The 19986-nt window shown below is 36.0% G+C and overlaps 1 protein-coding gene and 1 non-coding gene across 2 annotated transcripts in view; both read right to left on the bottom strand.

Moving 5' to 3' along the window:
• LOC101679007 (RING1 and YY1 binding protein) overlaps positions 1-19986 on the bottom strand; it is an 80399-nt gene that overhangs the window by 50745 nt on the left and 9668 nt on the right. The gene's annotated exons all lie outside the window — the stretch shown is intronic.
• Positions 17245-17394, bottom strand: LOC123394497. The gene has a single exon (XR_006609273.1). It is a non-coding gene; the product is annotated as a small nucleolar RNA SNORA62/SNORA6 family (small nucleolar RNA).

Raw genomic sequence — 19986 nt, 5'->3', positions numbered from 1 at the left:
CTATCTACAGAGTCAATGCAATCCAGTCAAAATCTCACCAAATTTCACAGAAATGAGGATGGAAAAAGAGGATCTCATATACTCTAAATAAATAAATAAATTTTTAAAATTCAAAAAAAGTAGTACTAAGCTGAGGGACTGATGTTACTTACTGGATTTCATGAATTATGATGATTGCTAACAGTATTTAAAGATGGTGTAGTACTGGCAAAAACACAAAGTCCACACACACACACACACACACACATACACGAGATCATTTGATTTTGAACAAAGATACCAATGTAACTCGTAGAGAAAGGAGAGTCTTTCAATAAATGGTACAGAATAAGCTGGGATGTCCATATATAAAAATTAAGAACCTCAATCCATACTCTTATCCATATATAAGAATTAACTCAAAATGGATTAAACACCTAATTGTAAAACCTCAAGAGTTATTATAAAACTTCTGAGAAAACATAAAGGAAAATCTTTAGGACCCCCGTCTATGCAAAGATTTCTTGGATAAAACATAAAAAGCATAAGTTGTAAAAGAAAAAAATACATATATTGAGTTTCAAAAAATTAAAAATCTCTATTCTCTGAAAGACAGCATTTCCCCAGTTTTGAGAAATAATTGACACATACCACTATATAAGTTTAAGGTATACAGCATGAAGGTTTGATTTATATACATCATAAAACGATTACCACAAGTTTGGAACAGCCATCATCTCATATAAATACAATAAAAAGGAAAAAAGATCTTCTTGTGGTAAGAACTCTTAGAATGTACTCCTTTAACAACTTTCCTATATGCCATACAACAGAATTATGGTCATGATGCCGTACATTTCATCCTTAGTACTTATTTATCTTATAACTTGGCATTTGTGCCTTTTGACCACCTTCTTCAAATTCCCTCTCCCACTGAAAGACACCATTAAGAAAATGAAAAGTCAATGACTAGGAGAAAAAATAAACAAAATACGTATCTAATAAACTGTTATTTGGAATATATGAAAACTTGTATGAAAGCTGAGTAATAAACGCAATGGGCAAAAAAAAATCTATAGTCATTTCCCCAGAGATATATGGGTGATTTAATGTAAAATCACAGAGATGTATGGGTGATTCATGTAAAAACACATGAAAAGATGAGGCGCCTGGGTGGCTCAGCGGATTAAAGACTCTGCTTCGGCTCAGGTCATGATCCCAGGGTCCTGGGATAGAGCCCTGCATGGGGCCACTCAGCAGGGAGACTGCTTCCCCCTCTCTCTCTGCCTGCTTCTGTGCCTACTTGTGATCTCTGTCAAATAAATAAAATCTTAAACAAAACAAAACACATGAAAAGAGACTTATTGTTAGTCATTAAGGCAATGCAAATTAAGATTACGATGATAGACCACTAAAATCTACTATACTGGTATTACAAAAACAAAGACAAAGAACTGACAATGTCAAATACTGAGGATGCACAGGCAGGGATTTCTACACTGTTGATGATGAAAAACAAAATGGTCCTCTTGGGGATGATGCAAATATTATTCTTGATGGTAATTACAGGGTTAATAAGTTCATAAAAATTCACAGATCTGTACACCAAGAAGGATTAATCTTATTGTATGTGAATACCTCAGTACGCCTGACCTTAAGTATTTTCTTTAAAATATTTTAACACTTCAGTTTTCCAAACTCAATGCAAACTTCCCTAACAACTCCTCTCATCATGTACTTCTAAATGTACTTCTAAAAGCCTCATATTACCATACTGATCAAACCTTAACTCCAAAGACAACCAAATGTTCCATATGACTAGACAATCTAGTATTTCCAATGCACAGTACTGTAGAGCTAATCACATAAACTTCAAAAAGGATAAAAGCATGTAAAGTACTCCACCTCTGCCAAAGTACTATAGGACCTCCACTATCATCTATGAAGAAAATCATCCAAGAAGAATAATCAAATGAAAGGAGTCTAAAAGCAAAGGAAATCTTCGGGAAAGCTATGCATGTGATGGTAACAAGAATAACAAATCACCACCCACATTCATACATCCCTCCCACAGGGAGAAATTAGGTGGGCAGACAAATCAAGAGAAAGATAATTCACACCTGAATCCCCTCATATCAAATTTCCCTGTCATGCAAACCAAATCATAGGACTTCCTATGACAACACCCAAGTACTGGAAGTCTAAGATAGTTCAGACTGTAACAGAGAGTATTTCACAGAAGTGCTTTACACAGAGAAAAACGAGAGCTGGAAATTGAGAAGAAACAGTTCTTATTTCATTATGAAATACAAACGTGCCTACCACAGTTCTGAATCTTCAATGTAAAGAAACCGTAAAATCTAAGGCATTATAGCACTCATACTGCAGCATACAGAGGAATGCCTCTTATCATCTTCCTAATGCTTGGTCTGTCAGAAAGGTGATACAGCTTGGCAGAAGAGGACAAAACTAATCCAGAAGTCTAGCCCAGGTTCTACTACCACTAACCTGTTTCATGACTTGGCGCCAGTCACTTAAGCTCACTGGATTCTAGTTTTCCTGGATTTAATGACTGGAAAAAATCATCTCTAAGGTCCAATCTAAAGAAGTTTTTCCATGGAGGAAAAACAGTAGCCCAGGGCAATTCAAAGAATTCTAGCTCTTCTTGGCCAGATATAACTATAGTCATTATGAATGTGGATTTAACATTAGCTCATTTTATTAAAATGTTCATTATTTATTTCCCAATAGCCTATAGGCTTTAAGTAGAAAGCACAGTGCTGCTCAACAAACCCTACACACTTGAAACATGTAGAAAACAACAAGGGCCATCACAAACTGCTAAAAGCCAGTGATAAAGAGAAATCTTAAAAGCAACTAAGACACACTTTGTAAAGAAAAAAAGGGGGGATGGCAGCAGATTACTCATCTGAAATAATGAAACCCAGAAAACAATGGAACACAACCTTTAAGGTAGTGAAAGAAATAAACTGAACCTAGAATTCTATACCCACTGAAAACAACTTTCAAAACAAGGACAGAAACTGGAAGCCTCATACACTGTTGGTAATATAAAATGGTGCAGCCACTTTGGAAAACAGGTTAAAGAGTTACCATTTGTCCCAGCAATTCCAATTCTAAGTCTATATCCCAGAGAAATTAAACCATGTATCCATACAAAAATGTGTACACTAATGTTCATGGCAGCATTATTCATTAATAGCCAAAAGGTTGTTTATCTATACAATGAATATTACTTGGCTATGAACAGGAGTAGGTACTGATATATGCTACAACATACAAGTTTCCAACATTAAACATTATAGTAGTGAAAGGACCCAGTCACAAGAGACCACATGTCATTTGATTCCATTTATACAGAATATCCAGAACCCTGAATCTTTAGAGAGAGAGTTTATCAGTAGTTCCCTAGGACTGGGGATGGCTGGGTGCACTGGGAGTGGGGGCACCCTGAAGGGTGACAGGTAAAAAGCAGGGGATTCCTTTTGGGGGTGATGAAATGAGGCCACAGTTCATAATTCTGCGAATATACTAAAGACCAATGAACTGCACACTTTAAATAGATGAACTGTATTATATATGCGTTGTATCCTCAAAAAGCTGTTGTTATCAGAAGAAAAGCAAAATAAAAACTGAGAAATAAAAAACAAAAGAATCAATCACCAGCAGACCCAAACTGTAAGAATGTTACAGGAAGTCCCTCAAGCAGAAGGAAAAATTACCACATGGAAATGTGGCTCTAAACAAAGGAATGAAGAGCACCAGAAATGGTAGGTATGTGGAAAAATAGAAAAGATTTCTTCTATTATATTTCACAATCTCTTTAAAAGATAAGTGACTATATAAAAATTCTCTTAGGGAGGATTACAACAGAACTAACAGCAGAAAGGCTAGGTACAGGAAAGTGGCAGTATACTTCTACTCTTATACTACAGATGACCCTTGAACAACACAGTTTGAACTGCATGGGTCCAATTACAGGTGGATTTCTTTTAAAAAAAAAATACATGGTACAAAAATATTGTAAATGTATTTTCTCTTCCTTATGACTTCCTTAGTATTTTCTTTTCTCTAACTTAGTTCACTACATTATACATTATACATTATATAATATATACAGCATACATAATACGTTAACTGACTGCTTATGTTATTGGTAAGTCTTCCTGTAAACAGTAGGCTGTAAGTATTTAAGTTCTGGGGGATTCATAAGTTATGTTTGGATTTCCACTATATATGGGGCTGGTCCCCCTAATCCCCAAGTTGTTCAATGGTCAACTGCTATGTAAAGAAGCGTATCTCTTGAAGATAATCTTAGATATATACTAAAGACATATACTAAACGAACAACTAAAACCAGAGAGTTATAGCTAAGAAAAAAGGATATAAACTGGATTAAAAAAAACAAACTCAACTAAGCCAAAGACAGCAGAAGAAAAGAAGAAAGAGGATGGATGGGAAAAACAGAAAACAAATAGCAAGGCAGATTTAAAATGAATCATATCAATAATCAGAACAACTGAAAATGGTCTTTTTAAAAAGGGCAAAGACTATTGGGACGCCTGGGTGGCTCAGTTGGTTGGACGACTGCCTTCCACTCAGGTCATGATCCGGGAGTCTCGGGATGGAGTCCCGCATCGGGCTCCCAGCTCCATGGGGAGTCTGCTTCTCCCTCTGACCTTCTCCTCGCTCATGCTCTCTCTCACTGTCTCTCTCTCAAATAAATAAATAAAATCTTTAAAAAAAAAAAAAAAGGGCAAAGACTACAATAGTTACAAAAAAGAAACCCAATTATATCTGCATAATAAGAAATCCACGTCAAATATAAAGACACAAACATGGAAAAAGGTATGTTATGCTAACCCTATTCATTTGTTCAATCTACTTAATACACGACAAAGTAGTATCAGAGCAAAAAAATTACGTGATAAAGGTGATTTCATAATGACAAAGGGCTCAATTCCTTAAGACATAATTCTATATATTTAATCCATCTAATAAGCAGAAGAATTAAATTAGAAGTAAAAAAAATAGCAGGATAACCGGAATTCTCCCATATTTGGAAATGAAGCAACAATTCAAAATAAAGCACCAGCCAAAAGAGAGAGGGTCAGTCAGAAAATATTTTGAGCCAAATGAAAATGAAATACATTATCAAATTTTATGGACTGTAACTAAAGTAGTACTTGAGAGGTTAATTTATAGCATCAAACACCTATACATGAAAAAAATAAATAAATAAAAGGTCCACTAATCAATGACCACACTAATACTTTAGGAAACTAGGAAAAGAGGAGCAAATGACACTCAAAATAAGCAAAATAAAGACCAGATCTGAAATCAAGGGAAAACCAGATAAACAAAGAAAAAAACAACAAAATCAAAATCTTGTTCAGATAAATAAAATCAGAAAGACACAAATCATCAATAAGGACTAAGAAAGGGGACATCTCAATAAATGCTACAGGTATTAAAATAAATGTACAAGAATGTACAAGACAGCTACAGGTATTAAAAAGAATGATATGAGAATATTATCAACACCTTTACTTCAGTAAAATGGGCAAATTCCTACATTTCTTGAAAGGCACAAACTGCCAAAACTCATTCATGAGGAAACAAATAATCTAAATATTCCTATACACTTTAATTTGTCGTTAAAACCTCCATAAGGAAAACTCTAGGCCCAGATGGCTTCACTGGTGAATTCTAACAAACACTTAAGAAATAATATCAATTCTATACAAACTCTAAATGAGAAGAAAAATTATGCGTTCCCACCTTATTCTAGGAGAGACACATCAGTCTAAATACAAAACCAACTACGTTGCAAGAAAGCTAGACCAATCTGAGAGACAAGAGACAGAGATAAGGAGAGAGCAGGAGCACTGATGAGAGTGAAGAGAGCTAGAGAAGCAGGGTCCCTGACGCAGGACTGCTGGGATCATGACCTGAGCTGAAGGCAGACACTTAAAAGACTGAGTCACCCAGGCAACTCAGATGCAAATACTCTTTAGAAAGAAAATAATCTAACTCAGATTACTGCCAACAGAATACAGAGTGGGATTTTTCCTAGGAGTGAAAGGTTGGTTTAAACTCCAAAAATCAACCAATGTAATTCAGCATTAAATATGAAAAACTGTATGACTGTCTTAAAAGATGCAGGAGATGCAGAACAGGGAAATGTACCTGACAAATCCAACATCGGACTCCCAGCTCCATGGGGAGTCTGCTTCTCCCTCTGACCTCCCCTCTCATGCGCGCGCTCTCTCTCTCTCTCAAAATAAACAAATAAAAAATATTAAAAAAAAAAGAAAAGAAAATGAAAAATATTAGTAGTCTTATACTCCTTGATTTCAAGACCTTAAAAAACAACACTAAGACAGTATAGTACCAGTGTAAAGACAAAACAGATTGATGGAACAAGACAGAGTCCAGAAACAGCATCAAATACACAGTCCATTGATTTTCACCAACATGCCAAGGCAATTCAATGAAGAAAGACTAATCTTTCCAAAAAATGATGCCAGAATAACAGGATGGCCATATGTTAAAAACAAACAAACAAAAACAAAGAAAACAACCAAAAACCCCAAAACCAGCTTACCTCACCCTTACAAATCTGTATACAAGTATCACTTCAAAACAGACTACATACCCAGACATAAGAGTTAAAACTGTGAAACTTCTACTACAAAAATCTGAGAAAATTTTGGTAATGTTGGGTTTGGCAAAGACTTCTTAAATATGACACAAAAATAAAAGTTATAAAAGAAAACAAACATACATAGAACATACATCTGAATCTAGAATAAAGAACTCTCACAATTCAGTAAGTCAACCAAACTTAAAAATGTGTAAAAGACATTTTAAAAAACTTAAAAGATGGCATATAAGCATATGGAAATAACAATCTTTATTAGTTATTAGGAAATACAAAACCACAATGAAATACCATCGGACACCCTCTATTTGCCTAAAATTAAAAAGGCTATATCAAGGCTGGCCAAAATGTGGAACTGAACTCTCACACACTGCTTTGGGAATTTAACACACACAACCACTGAGGGAAAAAAGATTAAAAAGAAAGAGTTTGGCAGTTTGCTACAAAGTTAAAACACCAATGATTCCACTGCTTTACTCAAGTAAAATGAAAGTGTATGTCTACACAAGACTTGTTCAGGAATGTACAATACAGCTCTATCTGTATTGGCCAGAAACTGAAAATTCAAATGTCCATCAACACGTGGATAGATAGAACGGCAAAATAGGCATATAATGGAATAGTACCCAGCAATAAAAAGGGATAAAATAAACATGGATGAATCTCAAAATAAGCAAACTGATTTAAAGAAACCAAAGGAAAACCCAAAAGTACATACTGTAGAATCACAGTTACACAAAATTCAAGAAAATGCAAACTGACCTGTAGTTACAGAAAGCAGATTAGTGGTTGACTTGGGATAGAAAAGGGTAGAAGGAATTACCAAAGGGCAAGAGAAAATTTTGGAGGGTGACAAATATGACAATTATCTGTGGTGGTTTTCCAGGGTATTCTTTAAACCTGAGTATCTTACAGGCCAATTAAATTTTAATAAAGCTAAAAGAAATTAAACCCTGATAACAAGATGTTCTTTTTCTCCTGATTACAATACTTTTTAGGTTTTTTTTGAGAGGATTAATACAGATAGAGAAAATATACATTACTGTATAAATTAATCTACATGTTTTACTATTCATTTTTTAAAATTAAGAGATCAGATCTAGTTGTTTAGTTCTGTTTGAGAATGTATTCTAGAAATGCTACAAATACATCATTTTTTTGTAGAGGAAAGTATTTTCTCACTAGCTTTAAGTATTTTCAAAATGCTTTATCTTCATTCCTAGTAATTTTAATTGGCAATTAGAGCCTAACATTTTAGCTGTAAATTTAGTATTAATACCGTAATTACCATTACACACACACACACACACAACACACCACATAAATTATAACATGCATCTTTTCAGAAACAATCTGTACCATCAGTGTTTCACCAAGGCATAAAGTGGCTTTCCTGATGGTTCCAAGAGTTCATAAATCTAAGTTCTTTACAACTTTATGTAATTTTGGGGTCACTGTGCTCTTATATTCCCTATAGAAGAGTAAGATCCTACTCTTCTTCCCGATCTCCATACCAGTATCCAGCAAAAAAACACAGCCAGGCTAAGTTTAAAGATCAACATTCTAGTTAGCTCGTTCTTGCTTCATAGCGTCTTAAAGTTTTTATGGGGCTGGACACAGGGAGATGTGGGACTTGTTTTCACCACTTTTGAATCCCTGAATCTTGAAAAGCCAGAGGTAAGGGAAGAAAAGGAAACCAACTATCACTTGCCAGAAGCCTTCTTTTTTACATTTCAGGGCTTGGGTTTGTTTGTTTGTTAGAGCTGGGGCTGAGTGGTGATAAAAAGGTTTAAACTAATGATTAAAATGAATTTCCGGGTTACATGAACAAAGTCTAAATCATATAAATTCGAGTGGAAAATGGCATGAACTGCTCTGCATTCATCAGCTGTTCTTCGCTGCAAAGCAGAGGAGGCCAACAAGATAGCTTTCTTGATTCTAAAGTGGCAATTCTTAAAAATGTGTTCATTCATATACAATAAATAGTATTCCACAATTTTTAATTTTTTTAAAAAGATTTTTATTTATTTACTTATTTGACAGAGATACTACAAGTAGGCAGAGAGGCAGGTAGAGAGAGAGAGGGGAAGCAGGCTCCCCGCTGAGCAGAGAGCCCAATGTGGGGCTCGATCCCAGCACCCTGAGATCATGACCTGAGCCAAAGGCAGAGGCTTAACCCACTGAGTCACCCAGGCATCCCAGCAGTCCACAATTTAATACAAGTATCTGCAAAACTGAAGGCCAAATTATAATCCTCCAGAATGGACCTATAGAAAAAGTCTGATTTATCTGCAAACTACAAATATTCTACTCTGAAGGACAATCCATCAGCCCAAAAGCCTGTTCTTTAAAGCAAAGAAAAAAAATTAAAAAAAAAAAAAAAACAAGAAAACCGCATTCTATAGCTTACTTTTTACAATCTAGATAGATCTGCTCAATTGCATAAAGGTAAGAGAGTTTTTTTATGATGAAAGACTAAGTAGCAAATACCACCCATGAAGCCTCAGTTGTAAGTTTAGCTCACACCTCTTTCCTCAAAAATTGATTTGTTTGCACTAGGGTTAGAAGTTAAAATGACACAAAAATAGTCAAGATATGTCTGTCATTATGTTAGAATTTCAAAGATTTTTCACCACTTTAACATACTATTACTAAGACTTTGGAGAAAACTACCATAAATGTAAATTTCACTGTAGAGATAAGACATTTGAAAAAGTAAAGAGTTAACAAATACAACCCTCATTTCTAAAACATCATTTCATATAAAACTAGAGGGCCTGGATAAAGGAAAGAGGAATAAGAAAAAATAATTAGACCTATTTACCTATTTACTTGACAAAAATCAATGAACTGGAAACAAAGCAAACTTCTGGTGATTGCAAAACAAAACAGAAAAGTAAAGATTATACTGGTCACTGAGAAGAACAAAGCAAATATCCTTATACAATATTCTGAGCATGTTATGAATAAAATTAATTCTGAAAATACACCTTTCAAAACCACAAGAGGATCACAATGATTCATCAAGTTACCATTAGCTGGTTTAACTAATGCGATTAAGCCCAACACTAAATTTAGCAGAAGTTCCCCAGTTAGGGATCAACATGTTGCTGTGTACTAAATTTACTCATGTTTGTATAGGACATTTCCTGTTTGCAAATGTTTTTACAACTAGGTATGGATTTTGTAAGGTTGCATGTAAATCTCTTTAGAAGCCAATTTCACAGTTCAGCATCAGTCTCTATTTTCACTGAGAATTTAAATATTCGCAAAGTTTGTGTTCCATTAATTAAAGGCTTATTAATAGTTACCAAATTTAAAATGTCACAAATTCTTATTTACCAGAACATTCCAACTCACCAGATCTATCTTCTCTCATGAAATTTATTATTAGATCAATGATTTTTGGAAATACTGATATACGGGGCACCTGGATGACTCCTTTGGCCTAAGTCATGATCCCAGAGTTCTGGAACTGAGCCCCACATCGGTCTGTTGGGCGGAGAGCCAGCTTCCCCCTCTCCCTGCCACCTCCCCACCGTCCCCCCAGCCCGGCCTTCTGCACTCAATTCCAGGCACACAGGCATTCTCTGTCAAATAAACAAATGAAATCCAAAGAAAAAAAGAAGATGAAATATCCAATTAAGAGGCTTCATTTATAAAACAGTACCAACTCAAAGGGAAAGATCACCTAGGACTTCAATCCTGAAAAGTAACAGATAAAATACCAGTATCTAAATTACTAATAATTCAAAAGACTGTCCAGCCCACCTCTTGAAAATCCCTTGCTAAGTAAGGGAAGCCCAGTCATTCTGAGTCCTATTCAGCTGTAAAATTTCCAAGAAAAACAGACTTCATGATCTTGTCAATTTTAATCCTTTTCCTCCTTAAGCCATACTGTATCTAGACCACTCTAGCCACTGTTTTACAAACGTTTCAAGATAGCTCTGTTTCTAAAACCTTAAGCCAGCAAGCACAGAACAAAATGGAATGTAAGAGAAAGGCATTTTCTAGTTCTCCTGAGGTGACCCTTTTTAAAACAGACACTGGTTGTGGAGAATTCTATTTTGCAATAAACTGTTGTCTCAGCTGTGAGCAGAGGAGCAGGTATGAACTTGAAAAGGAGATGATCAAGAGAGCTAATGTTAAGAGACTATATGTAAAGGGATGCCCTGGTGGCTCAGTCAGTTAAGCGGCTGTCTTTGGTTCAGGTCATGATCCCAGGTCCTGGAATGGAGTCCTGCATCAGACTCCTTGCTGGGTGGGGAGCCTGCTTCTCCCTCTGCCTGCCACTCTGCCTGCTTGTGCTCTCTCCCTGACAAACAAGCAAACAAACAAATAAACAAATAAATAGAAAGTGAGAGGCTATGCAAAGAGGGGCACCTGGGTGGCTCAGTCCCTCAGCCTCTGCCTTCAGCTCAGGTCTTAATCCCAGGGTCCTGGGATGGAGCACTGCACAGGGCTCCCTGGTTGGCAGGAGGGCTGCTTCTTCCTCTCCCAATCCCCCTGCTTGTATCCCCTCTCTCACCGTCATTCTCTGTGCCAAATAAATAAATTAATAATCTTTTAAAAAAAGAGAGAGAGAGAGGCTATACAAAGAGTAAAATTAAAAACTAAGGAGAGGAAGTAAACAAATGTTGGCAGTATTTCCAAGTCATTCGCCAAGTGCTTTTTAAAATTTTTAATAGACATACCCTATTTGCAGAAAAACTGATCAATATATGACATTATTTTAAAAAGGAAACATTTTAAAACTAGAGATTGGAAGAATGGATTATACTTTTAAAAGTTACACCCAAGAGTACATAAGCTGTAGCACATTAAGACCTTGCCTCTGAAAATTTAACTGTGTCAGTGGCACTATCCTTGGTCATGTGGGCTTCAAATTTAAATCTGGGGCAAAATGTAAAAAGGAAATTCCACTACAAAATGAAATGCACAAAGTTCTTCAATGACCACAGAAAAAAAGAATCGAGAGTTTTCCCAAAAGTTTACATGAGCTGAGTCTTACATCTAAAGGTGACTTTTACCAACTAAAACTAAGAGGTAGAACGTCTTCAGGCAACACAGTGACAGGAGAGAACATGCTGAGGAACACAAGTTTGACCAGAAGGCACATGGTAAGAAGTGGCAAAGATGAGCTGGTAGGTAGGACAGAGCCAGACCATGACAGGCATCGCAGGTCAGGTCGTTTAAGGAGACAAGGCAATACCTCCTCCGGCAATCAGGCAGCCATGAGGCAGCAACCAAGGATTCTAGGCAGTCGAGCTACACGATCTATTTTCTAGAGAGATCACTAGATACCTGGCTGAGAAAAGCTACTCCAAGAGTCCAGGTGCAGGCCTGTACTGTAGAGATTTGCAATTAACAAAGTTCACAATGAACTGAAAAATTAAATAATGAGGACCTAAATTAAGGTGGTAGTGACAGGAATACAGGAGGAATAAAACAACAGAATTTGGCATCTGACTGCCACAGTTGGTATCTAATGATGCCTATAGACTGGTGGCTGTAGAGATGGTATCACCGTTTTCAGAAAAAAGTTTATTATAAACAGTATGAATGTGAAGTTGGAGAAGATCTGAGTCAAGCGCAACCGTGCTATATAAACCCAGCTGGGAATGTAAACTCTAAGGCTCATTTCGTTATCTGTAAAATGGATATATGTATCATACCCTTAAAAGGATTAAATGAGACAATGTATGAAACAGTCTTAATATAGTGCCTATTTGTTAAATGCAGGTTAAATGTTGGCCCTTATCAGCATTACTATTAGATTGAGTGCAGGTTACAGATGAAGACTTTGATGAGGTGTCCCACTCTTCTTCCTGTTACCCAATTAAGCTCCTTCTAGGTCTGTGTTCCAATCACTCCCTCAATAACGGCCATTCAATAAATAGTAAGCATAGAAAAGTACAAATGTACACCTGTTCTAATAGAACCAAATTTTACCTTGGGGCATAACACAGTATTAACTATTTCAGTAATACACTTTCCAAAAAAAAGAAAAAGAGAAGCACTGAGTCTTTCTTTTAATTAAACAACAAAGACTATGAAGACCCCTAGGGCTGTAGTGGACATTTCTGTAGTTAATACACCTTCCACATCAGGTGTTTTGACAGAAAGCTCTTATCTTAAAGATGTGTAATAGGAGAATAACTGAATCTAGTCATCTGGTCAGTCTGTGAGGAGTTTAAGTTCTTAGACTGGGAAAGAGAAGAACAAAGATTTTTAAGTCCATAAATGAAGGGCTATTAGTGAAGGGTTTCAAAATAAAAACCTCAATTATAACTTAAATAAGGAAATTTCAACTATACATACTTTTTTAAAAAAAGATTTTATTTATTTATTTGACAGAGAGAGAGACAGCACAAGCAGGCAGAGTGGCAGGAAGAGGGACAGAGAAGCAGGCTCCCCGCCTATCAAGAAGCCCGATGAAGGACTCGATCCTAGGACCCTGGAATTCATGACCTGAGCAGAAGGCAGCCGTTTAACCAACTGAGCCACCCAGCATCCCACAACTACACATACTCTTGCCAAAAAGTTTTAACAGATAAAACCTTCTTATTAAGAGACTCTGAAATGTATAAATATCCTGAGGGTGGAGGAGTGACACATTACAAATACATTATTTTCAATAAACTTTAGACAAGTAATTTGGCATCATGATATTTCATTATTACATTAGAAACTGCCATAACTGACATAAATCACAGTATAACTGGAGGAACAAAGAAATCATCCAGTTCCATGAATTTCAGGAAATTCAATTAACTGCAACCCACGGTTTAAAATCTCAACCCCGCATATGTATCCACACACACATAATATCGTTCAATGTGACATTTTTAAACCTTTACTCACAATATAATTGCAGTAAACAGACAATGTTACACTGAAACTTTTTTTTTTTTAAAGATTTTACTTATTTACTGGACAGAGATCACAAGTAGGCAGAGAGACAGGAAGGGAAGCAGGCTCCCAGCCAAGCAGAGAGCCCGACTCGGGGCTTGATCCCAGGACGCTGGGATTATGACCCGAGCCGAAGGCAGGGGCCTTAACCCACTGAGCCACCCAGGCGCCCCTATACTGAAACTTTTAAGACATCCTAAAGCACTGAGAAAAAACAAAAATTTCTGAAACGTACCATGAAATTTCAGTTAGTCTGGATGGAGAGCCACATTCCATAGCCCTCACAAATAAACAAACAAACAACAAACAAAAAACCACTCTAACTAAATTCTAACAGAATTCTAACAGAATTTCCTGTTGCTAAGATTCACCAAAATCAGAAATGAGTTCTTCATAAAGAATTATGAAGTGTCATTAATACATTTACAGGTTCAGCAGACAAGAAGAGAGGCACTGTCAGGCACATAAGGAGGAGGCTGGTGGATGGGGGAGAGAAAGAGGCAAAGAACACTCTACCTACCCACCTCCCCCTATTATCACTCCTGTCTTGAGCACCAAAATGCAATCCCTGCTATTATAAACAAACATCAATGATGTACACCAAAAGTATAGGTCATGGTAAGTTCACTGTCATACATTTTGTTCCAGAGTACTCAACAACAAATTAGAAGACTTGTGACTCCTTCAATTTCCTTAACTGGAGGGGAAAATAAAAAACCAACACAAATAAAGACAGCAATGCATACACTGGAAAGCAGAATCTACACATTAGAACACAGAGACCAAAGGCCTAATTGTATGTGCTCCTGTATCAGACCCTGTCCAGGCACCACTGCCTTGGGAGAGTCAATCATTCCCAAACTCAATGCTGCCTCTGACTACTGATTTTAATGATGGCATGCCATGTTCTTTCAAAGTATTGTGTAATTTTCTGAATGAGTAAAGTAATAAACAGTACTTGAAAAGTGATTTTAAGACAGTCACCAGTATTATACTGCATATTCTCAGGCCATTTTCATGAGTATATTTTCATCAAGAGACAGAGTGAGAAAAACTCAACATTATAAACAGAAACATCACAACAAGCAAAATAAATCGCTTAACCTAATAGGCTTACATTAACCTTTTTCATCATGGATGAGATGATTAATATCTAATAATAGCTAATAATCAGGATAATTCTAAACAAAGTAGATACTATATTATTGCCCTTATCTAATTTAAATGGCCCTGGAAAAGTGTCCTCCCCTGAGACAGCAGAGGAAGAAGGAAAGAAATTAAAAGAATGCAGTTAGAACACTTTGGTTCCCTATTAATTTGTCCATTTAATTATGTCACCTTTCTATTTCTTCTATTCTACTAACTGGGTATGAAATCAACTAAGTTACTTCACTTTTCTGAGTCTCAACTTCCTCAACTGTGAAAGTTGGAAAACCAACTCTATCTCAGAATTGTAATTCCAGTGTTACACTGGAAAAACAGACAAAAAACTAGTATGATAAATGTAAAGTGCAGTGCAACTGCATAGTACTTGAGAATATCATCTTGAGACTTAAAGTCTAAATGCTCAAGTGCCTGGTGAAATACCCTGCACACGAGTGCTCAAATATTTGTCCCTTTATTCCATCATCATTTAAAACTCAGGTCCTAAAAGTTCAATTCTGGAAAACAAAGACTATCTCATGTACTACTTATGTATTTTTCACTAGTAATATTATTAAGAAATCAGTTGTGCCTTTAGTCTGATGAGTCATTCAATCCAATACAATACAATCCATCAACAGCTTCATTACTTTTAACTATGTGTTCTGTGTTAGGTCCAGTGCCAAGTTCCTTCAAACATTCTCTTACTTAAACCTTATAATACCCCTATGAAGAAGTTATTATTCACAAATGAAACACAAAGCACAAGAGTAACTTGCCCAAGGTTACCAGGTTAGCAAATGACATGGCTGGTGTTACTCAAACTGAGGTCTGACACCAAAGCCTTGGCTCTCAATGCCAACTACTACTCTCCAATATGGTTGTCACATGTGGCTACTGAGCACTTAAAAGGTGGCTAGTCTGAACTTGGTTATGCTGTAACTGTAAAATGCATACCACATCACAGTATGATTTTTATCATAGTATGATAAAAAGAATGTAAAATATTTCACTGCAATTTTATACTGATTACATATTGAAATGATAACATTCTGGATATAACTGATTAAATGAAATAACTTTCTTAAAAATGATTTCACCAAAGGACACCTGGGTGGCTCAGTTAATTAAGCTTGAGCTCAGGTCATGATCTCAGAGTCCTGGAATCAAATCCCGCATCCAACTCTTTGCTTAGCAGGGAGCCTGCTTCTCCTTTCAGCCTGGTCAGCCTCCTCTGCCTGCCCGCCACCCACCACCCTGTCCCCCGCTTGTGCATGCACTCTTTGTCTCTCTCTCTGACAAAGAAACAAAATAAAATCTTTAAAAATAATCATTTCACCTGCTTTTTACTTTCTCACTGTGGTTAATGAAGCCTAAAATTTCATGTAGCTTGCAATGTATATACTTACACTGGACAACACTGAGTCAGAACATCATACAGGACATTTGTAATACCAAGAGCAAAAAACAGCTTTAAATTTACAAATACAACATGTTTTAGAGTATAAATATATTCTCTAATCTCAGCTAATAGCTACTGAAATGCTAAATCAGTATAACCAATATAAACAAAACTTTACAATCTCAATGTAAATGTTATTTAAATTTCAACATTCCAGAATTAGATTTTTAGAACTTATTATGAATACTGGTTTTTCCAACTACCAAAGTGATACCAACTCATCTAAACCACAAAAATTACAAAAACGCATACACACACACAAAAGAATCCAAAAGAATCCATCATGCTACTGCTCAGAATAATTTGATCACTTATTACTTTCAAGTAAATATATTAAATTAAGTGGTGTGAAATATTAAAGTGGGATCATGTTTTATCATTTTGAAACTTGTTTTTTTCTAATACTGTGAACATTTCCTTTTATTATATATTCTTTCTAAAACTTCACGTTTTATTTTGAAATAATTACAGATTCACAGAGTGTTGCAAAAACAGTATGAAGTTCCATATAATTTGCACACCATTTCCCAGACAGGGTTGCATCCTCCGGATTACAGTACATCAAAACCAAGAAACTGCCATTGGGACGCATGTGTACCGTTTTAGGTTACCTTATCACATATGTAGATTCATGTAACAACCACCACAATGAAAATTAGATTTAATTAACACAGAACATTCCCTCTCAGTACCCTTTTATAGTCACAACCACCCTCCCACCCCGCTGGGTGCCTGTTAATCTAACTTTGTTATTAGAAAAATGTTAATGGCTGCCTAAAGTGTGTGACCTGTACAGATTGGCTTTTTTCACTCAGCATCAAGCCCTTGAAATCCACATCAGTTGTTGTATGTATCCAGAGTTTGTTCCTTCATAATTGCTGAGTTATATTCCATCTGGTATGGATGTACCACTCATCTAATCTACTGAAGGACATTTGGGTTATTTCTAGTTTTAGGGTATTACAAATAAAGCTGACATTTTTAAGAGCTGCAAAATATTTAGAACTATTGCATAGTTTTTAATCAATTCCGTGACTTCTATGTAGGCATTTTTTTCTTTTTTAATTGCAGCAAGAATTACTATGAAACTCCACTTTTTGGGCCACAGATCCTTGTGGTCTTAGCAAAAGACCTGCCCCTCATGTAGCACTCTACCAACACTTAATGAGTTCATCAGCCAGGCAGCTATTTTTTGTTATAATAATGATGTAACAAATGTATTTACACAGAAATTTTTACATGCAGAAAACACTAATTCCTAGTTGAAATGTTAGGTCACAAGGTACAAATATTTTTAAAGGAATTGATACCAACTGGCCTTCAGAAAATTTAAAGCAACTTATCTAGCACCAAGGCTCTGTTACAATGTCCACTTCTTCCTAGACTAAAAATTTTTAGTCTTAAAATTCAACTTGCCAAAAATGTTGTTTTGTATTTAAGTAATAGAAGTTATACATTTCTCATGTTTCCTGCCTTAATTTGTAATTCTTTTATTGACTACCTATTCATATTCTTTGGCCAACATTCTACTGAAACACTAGTTTACTGACTGTCAAACTTGGTTCTAACATATGTTACAAAAAAAATAGTTTTTTAAAAATACATGTGTCTGAAATCCAACACACATATTAATAGCCCAAGACAGTATCTGATTTTTCAGTGTGGAAGACACAAATTTAGTTGATATGGTCCCCCAATTTATAAGTACTCTTCTACTAGACACAATGTTATTTATTAAGAAATCGCCTCTAATTCCAGCTCTAAGTTCATGTACATCCCTACATTGATGTGGGGATGCCTGGGTGGCTCAGTCAGTTAAACAACTGCCTTCAGCTCAGGTCATGATCCCAGGGTCCTGAGATCGAGTCCTGCAACGGGCTTCTTGCTTAGCAGGGAGCCTGCTTCTCCCTCTGCCTGCCGCTCTCCCTGCTTCTGCTCACTCACTCTCTCTCTCTCTCTCTGACAAATAAAATATTTTAAATAAATAAAAACATGAATGTAGATCACTTCTCTTAAATTCACTGCGAAATGTCAAGACATAAATTTTCTCTAACATCAAAACTCTCCCCAGTTTCATTAAGAAACATGGCTGGCTTCTCTTTAGAATTGAAGGTCATCTAACCAATAGTTCTCAAAATTGTGCTCCCTAGACCAACACTAGCAGCACTAACATCACCTAGTAACTTCTAAGAAATGCAAATTCACAGGCCCTACCCCAGGCCTACTTAATAAAAAAAAAAAAAAAAAAAAAACCGGAAGGTGGTGGGTAGAGCCAGAAATTAAGCAATGTGTTTCAACAAGCATTCCAGGGCATTCTGATATATACTAAAGTTTGAGAACCACAACATTAAACAAATTTAACAGAAAAACATTAAATCTGGATTGCCTTACACACTTATTCTTTTCATTTAAGACTTCGGCAAAGTTAATCATGCCACAGATACTAAGAATTCAAAGATATATTTTCATTCTCCCCCAAAGTAAAAAAAACCCAAAAAGAAAACTGGAAACTGGATGTTAGCTTTATTTCCTACAAAAAGGAATCCATAAAACCATGAAGTGATCACAAAAAATTTCCTTAGAAGAAAAACCCAAAATGAACCATATAAAACCAACAGGTCAGAACTGATGTCTTTCAAACCAGAGACTCAATTAGTTTTGTATCGCACACTGCTTGATACTCCCATTCCTACATGGAACTACAACCTACAGCACTTTGAAAATTCAATGAACTAGCATATTAAATAGCACCTGGAAAACTATAATTACTCAAATATTTGTGGTCCAGGGAATAAATAAATAAATAAATTGGTCAAATAAAAACAATTCTGTATGGCAGAAAAAAAGTGACCTTTATGTTGTTTTGCCCCCTAACTTCTTATAAGCATGTATTACCACCTTCACAACCAAAATAAAGGAGAATCATGACAATATGTAATGATACAGGAAAACACCCTACATCAGTTATTTTTAAGTTCTACCAATGCACTGATAATCTCTCTCCTTCGTGTAATAAAAATTTATAAAAGGCTGGGTTAGTACCAGATAAACAGAGTTCCAGCCTTCATGCTTACTAAAGTTTGAAATTCAAAGTGAATACATTGAGTATTAACCCCATTACAGAGGTGTGTTACTATGGTAGCTACTTCCTATCCAGCTGTGTAAGTGTCCCATTTTCCTCCAAGTAAGACCTGAGCAGGGAGCCCAATGAGGCTCAATTCCCAGGACCTCGGGATCATGACCTGAGCCAAAGGCAGATGCTTAACCAAATGAGCCACCCAGGCACCCCAAGACAATAGAACTGTTTGGTTTTGACTGAAGGTAGTTTCAGCTGAATTTTTATTTCTTGAAACCCTGAATATTCCGGCAGACTTATGCTATTAAACAACTTTTAGTTCTATAAAAGAATGAACAGTGTAAAAACCTTATACCCTATATATGAAATCTGATCTCTTCTTAGAAACAGTCACCAGGTTTATTTTCTCCATGACTAACCACCAAGTACTCAATAGGTTTTAAGGTCCAATACAGGCTGATAAAATTGGCATCCTACATCACCTTTAATTTCCTGTCCCTCCTAAAAGCTACTTCATCTTAAAATGTATTGCTAATGCTCTTAAATTATAAAGTTCTAAGTAAGTTTTTTTTAAAAACATATCCCTTCTACCTGTTTCTTTTCTCAACCAAAAGATCATTTAAATAGTTTTTCTAAAATGATAAAGGGAGGGAAAGAGAGCATTATCTAATCCTATTGAAAAGTCAAAATTTCACTTGTTTACCTTTTGATTTCAACTATTCATGATTT

Source organism: Mustela putorius, unplaced genomic scaffold, assembly GCF_011764305.1.
Source record: "Mustela putorius furo isolate JIRA1106 unplaced genomic scaffold, ASM1176430v1.1 tig00000095_pilon_pilon_pilon, whole genome shotgun sequence".
Taxonomy (NCBI): domain Eukaryota; kingdom Metazoa; phylum Chordata; class Mammalia; order Carnivora; family Mustelidae; genus Mustela; species Mustela putorius.
Note: the sequence above shows the minus strand (reverse complement) of the source record. Positions and strands in the feature narration are given on the sequence as shown.